The sequence below is a fragment of the Gymnoscopelus microlampas genome (genome assembly GCF_963454915.1).
Source record: "Gymnoscopelus microlampas genome assembly, chromosome: 1".
Classification (NCBI taxonomy): domain Eukaryota; kingdom Metazoa; phylum Chordata; class Actinopteri; order Myctophiformes; family Myctophidae; genus Gymnoscopelus; species Gymnoscopelus microlampas.
Window position 1 is genome coordinate 18,032,123 of NC_139962.1, and position 12,695 is coordinate 18,044,817.

The window sequence follows — 12,695 nt, forward strand, 5'->3', positions numbered from 1 at the left end:
AACAAGTCATAAGGGTGGTCCCCCTTAATTAGAATGGAAATTGGCTATATCCCTTAACCCGGAGGGTCTGTGTCGATTGTGTAGGATAATGTTTAAGATTTGGGCTATTTCAGAGTAAATCCTGCGGTTGAATGGTGTCTAATACAATTGTAGAGAGAGGTTTGTTCATGGTGCATTATGATCCCAAGCCTAACTGCCTGCACCACCAGGCGCCTCAACCAATGCCCAATTTAACCATACTGACCATGACTAAGCTAACTATGCCTTTATGCTACAAACCGTGGCTTCATATTTCTTATAACATGTAAAGAAGGTTATCCAATCTTCCTTTTATCATCTGAAAAAACATAGCTAAAATCAATTTTCTGTCAATCTCTAATTTAAGAAAGTTGTTTATTTGCACTGTATATGCCTTGACGATTGTAACTCTCTATCCACTTGTCTTTCCCAAAAGTCTCTCCATCATTTTCAATACAGGATGCTGCAGGTCAGCTTTTAACTGGCTCCAAAAATGTAATTTATTCTATCAGCATCCTTACACTGGCTGCCACTCTCTTATAGAATCGATTTTCTAATGTTACTCATACAATTCAAGGCCAGGTCCGATCTAGCTCCGACATACATTCCAGAACTACTCTACCCCTATGAGCAAACACGTAGCCTTGATCCTTGGGTAAAGCACCGTTGGTCATTCCAATGTCCAAGTTAAAAAGAAGAGGAGGTCGGCTTTTGCGTTTGGAGCTCCTAGACTGCCCAAGAGTTCAGGCTTGCTCAGTCGATGCCTCATTTCATATCCCTTCTCTCAAATGTTGTATAACTCAACCAGCATACTCTTATTTTCAAATTGTTTAATCAGTCGTTCCTTCGTCCTCATTAATTTTGTCTCGTCAGTGGGTTTGCCAATCAAATAGAACTTGCACACTGGCATTCCCCATTGCCATATTCAGGGAGCGAGGATGCTGTCGGTTTTCTTTTTTACTTTTTCACATTTTCGCCACAGGGCTGTGGGATCTGTAGTCGTGGTCCCGGTCCCACTGTCCCCGGCTACATTATAAACACACAGAACGCCAGCAAAGAGAGAGAGAGAGCTGGCTCAATAGTGCAAATAAGTTATAAAAGACTTTGATTTAAAAGCATGACAAGCAGATGACCTAGCGCAGCTGTTGTTCATATTACCTACTGTACTTGTGTGTAGTCAAAGCACTGAAGCTTTAATGACAAAACTGTTTCAGAAAGAACCAACCATAGTACTCAGTGTGCTACTGTGATATAATAACCAATAGGCATATTGGAACATTCATACAGTTTTGAGCTGCCGGCGCCTTTCTGTCATGCATTTCTGGTAAAGACCCACAAGCACTCCTCCCCCCCAGTGTTTCAGTGCTCTAAGCGCCCAGTGTTTTTTGGCCGGAGATAGCTGAAAGTAGTTCAACATTTGGAGAGCAGCGCTGCTCATCAGTGTTACATTTGATCCTCCTGGCTGTGTGACAACATCACATCCTGTCTTTGAATCATTTACCTCCACCATGAGAAGTCCATGTTTTACCGATATTTCAGCCAGGCTATTTATTGGTACTGATAACGCGGATGACACAACATTTGAGCACAGCAATGGTTCATAGGTTTGAATGTTACGGGTGTCAATAAACGCTCTGTGTGCTTAGTAAGAAGCACTCTGGATACGAACCATAGCGTTCCTCCGCTCAAACAAACCTTTCCGAGCCCACTTACATGTATGTGGCACTCATGCAATTCACATTAGTGGGGCTAGGGATCTGTAGTTGAGGTTGTGGTCCCAAGCACATCCACGGGTATGGAACACTATTCTATTGACCATGTATCTGTATCTCTTCCTCTGTTTGGCCCTCCTTCATGTTACTATATCATCATGTCAGTTTAATATCTACCTTATCTGACTATACCTTATCTGGAATAGTCTATACTTATACTTATACCTAAACAGGTATATCTTGTTCCGAATCATGTTTAATAACATTTTCCGACAATTTCGGAGGGAGGAATCTGGTTGTGTCGGGGACGAGGTAGCGCTCGTTTTGTTTATCTCAACATTCTGCATAGGTGCAATTATGAAACAGGTGATAACATACTCCATCCACCACGGCTTGACAAACATTTTGGTTGCACCTCACTAGCCTCAAGGCCTCGCTGTTGAGGCCTTGTTTTCTTCCAGCAATGTAAAAAATCATGCATGCAAAACTATTCTTTATTCAGTTGAAAGTGATGAAAATGGGTGCTCCCCCTCCCTCCAACCAATCCAATCTAGCACTAACTGCCTCAGAGCATTCTGATCGACCACTTGCTGGTGGGTGTCAGCGCGTGTCAGCGTGCTTATTTGCATCCCCATTCCCAATTTCCTACATTTACAGTACTATTACATGTAGTCCCTAATAAAAGCAACACTACTTTTGTAAACCTGCAAATAAAATGAAAATATTTGCAGGAAATATCAGTTTCTCAATAATCCTACTCATTGTAGTGTGTCTTCTTTTTCATCTATTTTAGGATCCAAATCCACTAGCCTATTCAGTATGGTTGTTTGAAGCAGGTAAAAGCTAAGTAAATAGAAGTAAGATGTTATATGTTAGATAAATATAACGAACATGGTAAACAGCAACTACGATAGGATCATATCCACCGCATGACGCAGAAGCAGCTCGTGGCGCCATCTCTGCCAGCTTTTCCAGGGTCGTTTGTGTTACCGTACTGGATAACTTGCAGGCAGCGTCTATCTCCGCCTTCCAGTTTCAGGCATCTGAACCTGACTCTCTTTCGATTGGCTGGGGCAACAGCCTTTTTTGAAGACTGACTTTGCGGCCTCAAAATGCCAGCGCTTCACAATAAAAAATATTAGAAAAATGAACGAGACAATTAGAACATCCCTGTAACTGTACTGTCTCCCATTCAACATGTCCTTGTTTTGGGAAATGTTGTGTTCATTTACTCTACTTCATAAAAACAGGCAACAAATGCTTCACATAGTTTCACATTCGGAACAACTTTGCACCGGAGAAATTGTTTGATTTAGTTGTCTCCTTTTGCCTTTGTTGCTAGTAACCACTCTGTAATGCCCTTAGGACTTTGAAAAGCATCGATGTCATTGATTTCAATCATTTAGCCGAGGTCACCGCTCACCATATTTGATATATATTCCCCTTGAAATATGGTGAAACTATGTTTGACTTTTCTCTGTTATGGAGGACAGACAGAGCCGAGGCTTGTGGATGAATATTCTCTGTATTAGCGCCATGCAGTCAGGTAACACTATGCATGGACCCCCGAGGATGCTGGGAAACGGATCGTCAGGATCAAAGGGAACGCGGAACACAGCAGAACGAGGGGATCTCGGGGCTTAGGGGCTCATTAGGAATATTACGACGGTAAGGCTGGGAATTAGTTATCTGGGAATTAGCGCTGAGACAGTGTTAATATAAAGCTCTGGAAAAGATGGCTTATGCATGCTCCATTGGATGGGCAGAGGATATGGATGTGCTCGGCTGTCACAAAAAGACACTGATCTTATGTCATTTCCCTGGTATGAAATCTCATTGAAATGTGTTTAGTTGCCTTGACACAATGTGCTGTAGGTGTTTTATCTGAACCACATGCTGCAATATTGCTGATTGGCTGTACTACACTGTTGCATGCACCACTCTCCAAACTTTGTTTCAGTTTGTGTTTCTGTGTTAATACGGCACCAGGTGGGACCTCTCGTATAAATTGTATGCAAAGGTAAAGTTCATGTTAAAATTACTATTCATAACATGCATAGTTGTTTTGTAGTCTGACATACGTGATTGGAGAGTTGCTAGTTTCATTCCCCTATTTTCCACCATTATAGTAATAATTATATGCAGTACATTCCTCAAGGAGCCCAAGATCCAATGGGCCTTCTGCAAAGGTAACACTGAGAGCATCCTGATTGTATGCATCACCTGGAAAGGGAACTGCACTGCTCTCAACCGCGAAGCGTTGCAGACCCCAGCCAACCCAACCATGGACTGCTTTAGCTGCTACTGTCAAGGCCCGGACCAGCTTTTTCCACCAGGCAACCAGGCTTATGGTCATTGGGCACTGTTGCCTGCCTGTTATACACACATGCTCAGATAAGGCTGTGCATACACAATCACACACAAACAGGCAAACAACCACATACTGTACACATGCACATATAATAAGGCAGGACCTATACACACAGCATCTTACATACACTACACATTTCTATTTTTAAACACATCCCACACCTCTTGACACTTTATATTTATAAATGTGCGCATGCACGCGCACACGCCCGCACACACACACACACACACACACACACACACACACACACACACACACACACACACACACACACACACACACACACACACACACACACACACACACACAGTCACACAGTGTGGGTTTTTATCTGTGTGCAATATGGTCACAACCCATAGATATGTCATCCATATTTCTTACTAATACAAAAAGTATAATGATATGCATATGATTGCTCCTGATTACTCTGATTCTTATTTTGTACAGAGGCCAGTGGAACATATCCACTGGCCTCCTCCCATGCTATTATCCACTGATTTAAAAAGAACATAAGGTTGATTTACAACCATGAGTATGGAAGACTCAAGTTTCAGCATGTGATTAGCTTTGTTGTTAATAAGAGCGTTGTTGCTGTTGCTCCCCCCAAAGGCCTCTGGATTTAGATTCTCCATCACTCGGTTGGATTCTGACATCCCGGCCCAGATGGTGTTGTATTCTTGCCCCCTAATCTCTTTCACATCCTCAATGCATTGATGAAGTGTTGCCCCTGGGTGTTGACAGTACATATGGGTACTATGAATACCTGCCAGATCACTCTATAACGCGCGCGCGCACACACACACACACACACACACACACACACACACACACACACACACACACACACACACACACACACACACACACACACACACACACACACACACACACACACACACACACACACACACAAATAACAAAGGGGAGGGGGAATGTGGTATGGGAACATCTGGCTTGCCATACATATTTCATTTGGAATAGTGAAACCTGACTGGCTTAATTGATGGACTGATTTGTGGTTTTACCAATGACCACACGAGACGAACAGGCAGTGACTTGCAGAGCCGTGTGTGTGTGTGTGTGTGTGTGTGTGTGTGTGTGTGTGTGTGTGTGTGTGTGTGTGTGTGTGTGTGTGTGTGTGTGTTTTTTTAAAAGCCTACACTTCTCAAACAACAGTCAACACTGATATTATTTCCAGGGGGAATTACAGCTCAACCCCTGGCAGTGTGATGGTCCACCAATTTTGGAGCTGGCAAATGGACTCCCCACAGGCACGTCCACAACTTGCCCCCAACTTGCTTAGCTTATTGCCTCCCCTACCACAAGTCCTCTGTGTCCTTTGTAGACCATACCCATAAACCCTCAATTTAGAGTGGTGAGTTGGAGCTTGGACCATTCAACACTAAACCAAACAAGAAAAGAATGACATACAATAGATGTCATTGTGACTGGAGAGCTAGGACATATTATCCAATGTGAGAGTGTGTGACGCGTTGTGGGCTTGTAGATCTGCTATTTACAAAAACTTTTGACAAAATGTAAAAAAAGTGGAATGTTTTTGCAAACATTTTTAGACCACAAATGTTATGCTGGTCCCTGGCACTAACCTTGTGGTTGGACATGGACATACAGTCAGTGGAAAAAGCATTCACATTTTTTACTTTAGTAAAAGTATCAATACTGCAATGTAGAAAACGCAGAAATACTATGTTAGAAGTAAATGTCCGGAATTAAAAATGTACTTGAGTAAAAGTACAAAAACATTGGTATCTAAATGTACTTAAAGTACCAAAACTAGAAAGTAGGCTACTCATTATGCAGAATTTCCCATTGCAAAAGTTGTCAAATGTATGACATCTTTTGAAAATAGCAGATCTACAAGATCTGTGAGCTTGTAGATCAGCTATTTTCGAATGGACAAAATGTATATGAAGGTGAAGTGGTTAATGTAAGTTTTGTAATAATAATCGAAATCTACAAAGGAACTAGTAACTGAAGTTGTCAAATGATAAAAGGTAGGTACCCAGCTAGCAGATCGGCGTTGCAACTGACGTCAGGCCGGCCTGGACAGAGCGGGCCCCGCCGAGCGGAGGCTCACCCTCCTCACGCCCTCCTCACTCCGGAGATGTCTCGCTCACCGAAATGTCCGGCGGAGTAGCATTTTAGAAGAGTCTGCGGCGGTCTGCAGCCAGCGTCACGACGTCCTGACGCTGTTATTGCCACGCTTTGAATTTTCCCTATACATTCTGTAACCATTGGTTCTCAAAGTGGGGTCCAGGGACCACCATGGGTCTTGAGGGAGTTCCAGGGGGTCCCCAGCTAAATGATAGGAAGGAACCAAATGGACCTGTGAAACTTGTACGTTGTGCGTGTTTCAGAGTTAAATTAACAATGATTTTAATTAAAGATAAAGATGAATTTGGGTCCCAAAGATAGAAATGCCATTGGACTGGGGTCCCTGAAATTAAATTAAACTTTAGCTTTGTTGTTTTTATTATTCTTATTCTGTTGCTATTATATTTATTCCTTGCATTGTTAATTCTAATTTAGAGTTGATGTATTTGCTTATTTAAAACAAAATATATATAATGAAGTGTCTTGTTATTATTATCAATATTATTATTATTATTATTATTATTGTTATTATTACCCTTATTATTATTATTATTATTATTATCAAGTTGTATAATTCATTATTAGCACTAAACATACTTTATTTAGGCCTTACAGGGACTCAATATACTCCAGTTCAGTAGGTGGCGGTATACACCGGATATACGCAACGGATGCTTACATCAAATGACTGAGTGTTGCCATATTTTGCGAGAGAAATAAGCAGCCAGGTCTATGAAAACAAGCCCAAAACTGTGTATTGGCTAAAGTCATGTGGCGACTAATAGGCCACATGGCCTATATATATATATATATATATATATATATATATATATATATATATATATATATATATATTGAAAATAGCCGATGTACAAGTTCACAACGCGTCTTCAAACAAACCCAAAGTCGCTCATAATAAGCAGACATGGCAACACTGTCTCCGTTCCTTGCAACGACAGGACATCCGGTTGCTACCAAGCAGGTCCCTGACCCTTCTCGCCTTAGGGAAAAATCACCGCTGATATATCGATGTTCAAATTAAATAGTACATTTTTGTTAAAAAAGAAAGGGAAGATATGTTCTCCAGCGGAGGGCTACTCAGACGGAGGACTACACATGCGGAGTAATATTCGTCACACAGAAGTATCACACACGACTCCTCCCACCCTCTCTCTCAACACGGAAGGCGGACCTTTTTAACTGCAGTGGACGGTCGGCAGTAACTCCTGCCCAGAGCTTGCAAACAAAGTTATTTTTCCGAGCCAAGAGGTGAGTTTTAGCTTTTATGTGTCTTTATGTATATGTCAATTCACTTTTACGCCAGTAATAATAGTTTTATTCGATCTTATTTTAGGTTTATGCACGGTGCACAGCCCATCCCCCACGGTCTGTTTCATTGTTTGCATGCTAGCTGGCTAGCTAGCTAACTGACTAGACTTTTCTTGTTTGCTACCCACATTACTTTTAATCACGTCACAGAGTTATGATACTAACTGTTGATCGATGGATTGGTAGGTAAATCTGTGTTATTTATATAGATCGCCGAGCTCATGTTAGCTGAAGGCTAGAATAAGGCAGAATTAAGCTAAAAGCTTACACACAAACACACACACACACACACACACACACACACACACACACACACACACACACACACACACACACACACACACACACACACACACACACACGGCTGCTAATTTTCTTAATTATTTTGCTTTACATTAAATGAACTGGCTGCTGAAAATAGCCAATCTGCAATCTTATGCCACAGCCGAAATCTTAAATGTATTTTTTCCTTCTCTTTTCTTTCTCTCTATACAGCATAACCTCCAGGTTAGCATCATGGAACCATGGAGCTGTACCATTTTGGACAAGAGGAGTTCTCCTCAGGTATGAAGGCACAAGGCAACGATTATATATTTTCATTGTGGAGTAATGATGTTGCTGAGCCTTTACATAAAATAAAACAACAAACATGACTTTATTAAACACTGGTTAGCAGCTAAATGCAGGCCCCAGAAAACGTTAAGACCCTGCATTGATATTAGTATGTTACTGTTTGTAGTTTTTTCCTGCGATGGAGCATGATATGGCTTTGATTGTGTCTAACCCTTCTCTTTTTCTTTTTACTTTTCTTTCTTTCTCAGATCTGTTTCTGCTTGTCATTTCCTGAGTCACAGCAGTGGGGATGAAGAGATCGAGGAGCATCTGTGATGACCAAGCTTATAAAACCATGGTAGGTTTAACATGAGTCTAGAAGTAATGTACAGCATAACAGTATAAAGTAGAGCCTGACTAAAAAAACAAAAACGGTTTGATTACTTACACACTCTCCCTGTGTCTGTATGTTCCAGACGCAGCGCTGTTTGACCTGGTGAGGGCAGTGACCACATTCAAGAACCTCTTGGACCTCACGTTTTGCAAGGTAAGGGTGTGACTAGCCTACACAGTTATCCAAAAATAGCCAATCTACAAGCTCACAGCACGCCACATTTATTTTACCATATATCCCTGAAACCTCTCTGTCATGATAGTTGAACATTATGTGAAAATGGTGTTGGTGTGGAAATTTAGTGAGGCATTAGAAGAGGGGAACTGATCAATGTATCAAGGGTTTCTACACACTGAGTTAAATTAACATACATTTCACTATGGGCGCGTTCGAAAATACAGCACTGAGCACACTGGCCAATACAAACTAATAGGCGAGTGTGCTCCGGTGCGTAATTTCCGAACGCACCCTTATATAAATTGGGGTCTCAGAGATAGCCATGCCATTAACAGGGTCTGTAGACCTGATGCATGTTAAATTAGGGGTCCTTATTAAAGTACCAACACCACCGTTGTCTAATTTATTTCCTTTCTCTCCCTCTCAGTTGGCGTTCGTTGGGTGGCTCACGTGACACGTTCCACATGAAGGAACTGCATTGGCTTTGGAAGAAGAGGCGGGCGACAGACACCAGCACACAGAACCCAAAATTGAATTAAATGAACAGTGGCCCATTTTGTATTCATTCCAGTAGCTTTGATATGGCTCTGAGTCTGTGGCATGTTAACTAGAAACACATACAGTACACCAGGACAAACTACAGCGGTAACACATGGAATCAAAATGGACCTTTACATGTCTGAGCGTCTGTGTACACTGTACAGATAGAACCAAATGGACCCTTACAGGTCTGCAAGAGTACAAATGGACCTGCCCTGCCAAGGTAAAGAGCAGTAACTACGTTTTTGGACACGCCGACTTATTTGAGTATCCCAAAGGTCAAATTAGCCTTTGTGATTTTGGGGGATAAACAATTACCTCAAGAACAGATGCACAATTAGTGTAATATCACTTATATGCCGATATCTCATTTGGCTGACCAGTTGAATCACTTTTAAACCCATTTTTCAGTGATTTTTGATTTCGTAGTTACTGCTCTTTACCTTGGCAGGGCAGCATAGATCTCCTATTTTTTGAATATTCTTATGCATTTTGTACTTGACATTCTGCTCAATGGGTATGTTTACTTTTGTCCAGTAGCTTTGATATGGCTCTGAGTCTGTAGCATGTTAACTAGAAACACATACACCAGTAACACATGGAACCAAAATGGACTTTACATGTCTGAAAGTCTGTGTACAGATGAAACCAAATGGACCCTTACAGGTCTGCAACTCTGAGTGTACAAATGGACCATAGATCTCCTATTTTTTAATATTCTTATGCATTTTTTACTGGACATTCTGCTCAATGGGTATCTTTACTTGTTTTGTTACTTTAAGTAGGCTATTGATTACCAGTCTGACTTCACACATATTATTACAGCATTGATACTTTTATGTGGAATACTTTTCTCACTGTCTGCCATTTTAAAGTGATACATTTGTATTTTAGGATTATTATTTCTGTGCCTTCCTTTTCTAATAAATACCATAACAATGGAGTTAATGTCTGTGCTGCATTATTTCATGTAGGCCATGTATTTTCTGCATTATGTCATGTTCTTAGACAGATACTTAGAGATACAGGGGAACTGTGTGACGGGGACCTTATTCTGTATTGCTGCTTGACATGTTTAGAAACCTCAAATGCGGGGGGTGTAACAATGGCCGCTAAATATAGGGGATGAAAGGGAGATTCCCAAAGGGAGGGAGGGAGGGGGGGTATATACAGCATATTATATGACGGCGCTACGCTACCCGGCCGCTATCGACGAACGCCACGGTTGGCGTTCTCCGCCGGAGTGAGGCTGATTAGCGGCTCGGCGTGACGCGCGGCTCACGCTGATCAAGGACGCGGCGTGGACGCGGCGTGTCCCGCCCGGCGGACGCCCCGGTCGGCGTGGCGTGGAGACGGCCTCACGCCAGAAATGTGCGATATTTTGCTAGCTGGGTATATTGCGCACATAACAGGCCTTCACATAATGTACATAGACCTACTGTAGTGTGCACATAACACTATAACTAGCAAGGTTAACATTAGCCTAGTACTGTAGTAGTTCAGGTGACACCTTGTCAAAACAATAACTATACAGGAAAAAAGAAACACACTGTGGAAACACGATCGCATCGTCCGTCATCAGCGTCATGGCTGAACGTCAACCTGTTTTTTGCACTTTCTCCATTACAACCCGTACATCTACATAAACGTTCAGGTTCCAAATATAAAGTGCTAACCACATGGCCATGGATGTTACAATTATATACGGGCCGTCAGAAGTACCCGTGTCTTCCGTGTTGTTCAATGAAAAGCATTCTAATTCGATCAGTGGCTTCTTTCTCCGAATTCTTTTCATGCATTCAACTAAGCGACCCTAGCGGTTGGGAGGTGTATTGCACTCTGATACATTGTAACTGTTTGAGGAAATGGCCGTCGATCGGATTAAAATGCTTTTTATTGAACAACACGGAATGAACAGATACTGTTGAGGAACCATACATATACGACATCTCTGGCAAACACACACACACACACACACACACACACACACACACACACACACACACACACACACACACACACACACACACACAACCACAAGAAATCAAGACAGCAGCGTCATGAATCACCCCAGCCAGCAACAATAACAACAAAAGATTATGGCCTACCTTTCTTTGAGGTAAACTGTGAAGAATAATATTGCAAAAATAGTTCCAATCCAGTGCGTAACACACAAACAAAAACTCCTCATTTTGAGTCACGAGCGAAGAAAAAGTGTAGGCTTAATGTGTGTGTGCAACATGTGTGTATGTGTGTGTGTGTGTGTGTGTGTGTGTGTGTGTGTGTGTGTGTGTGTGTGTGTTGTTGTCACGTGACTACTAGCAGCGTATATATATATATATATATATATATATATATATATATATATATATATATATATGTATATATACATACATATACACATACACATACACATACACATACACATACACATACACATACACATACACATACACATATATATATATATATATATATATATATATATATATATATATATACATATATATATACGTATACATATATATATATATATATACATATATATATATATATACATATATATATATATATATATACATATATATATATATATATATATATATATATATATATATATATATATATATATATATATATATATATATATATATATACATACATGTTGTGTACTCGTTTCGACATGACGGCCCTGAATACAGTACTTGCGCTGCTTCACTGGCGAAAGTAATGTGAAAACACCCTTTAATAAAGGGTGTTTTCACATTACTTTTGCCAGTGATATACCTAAATACATACTATGTTACATAAAGGGCCTTTATGTAACATAGTATGTATTTAGGTATGCAACTATGAAGGTAAAAGGAGATTAGGATGGCCAAAGAGGAGGTTTGCGGATGCGGCCGGTGAGAGAGGACATGCAGGTGGAAGGAGTCATTGAGGATGACGCAGGAAACAAACCCATATGTTAACAAAATATTTTTTTTTGTTTTAGCATGCCAGGCTAAAGATTATCATCTTCATATGCTTAATGTTGTGGAACGTGTTTTTAATTTGGCTCTCTTTGCTTGATTTAATCTGAAAGGCAGCCAAAACAATTGTCCTGTGATTGACAGGTTTGGAAAAGTACTGAAAACACTCCTCAATTCTAAAACCATTCCAAGATACTTTGTAACTTTTTATGTGTAACATCTTGTGAAAGCAGTAGTTTGATGTCTTGCATCTGGTGAGGCCAATAAGGGGAGAATGGGAAAAAGACCTAAAACACCATCTGGGGAATTGCATCCCAGGAAATACTGTCTCAATAACCTTAACCATTATTTTGGAAATCCATAAGGCCCACATTCGCTACTAACAACAAAGCAGACATGTTTTCAGAACAAACCTTACTGTAAAATAAATAGTACTATTACAGCTTTAGCTTAAAAATGCCTTAATACCAAATCTAAAACCATAAGAGAAACCCTGAAGTATCTCAAACTATCAT

General features: G+C 40.8%; 1 long non-coding RNA gene across 1 annotated transcript; it reads left to right on the forward strand.

The window, feature by feature from the left end:
* Window positions 1-7,186: 7,186 nt before the first annotated feature.
* On the forward strand, window positions 7,187-10,110 carry LOC311044630. Its single transcript, XR_014600713.1, has 5 exons — window positions 7,187-7,485; window positions 8,041-8,109; window positions 8,367-8,455; window positions 8,574-8,644; window positions 9,096-10,110. It is a non-coding gene; the product is annotated as an uncharacterized lncRNA (long non-coding RNA).
* The last annotated feature ends 2,585 nt before the right edge of the window (window positions 10,111-12,695 follow it).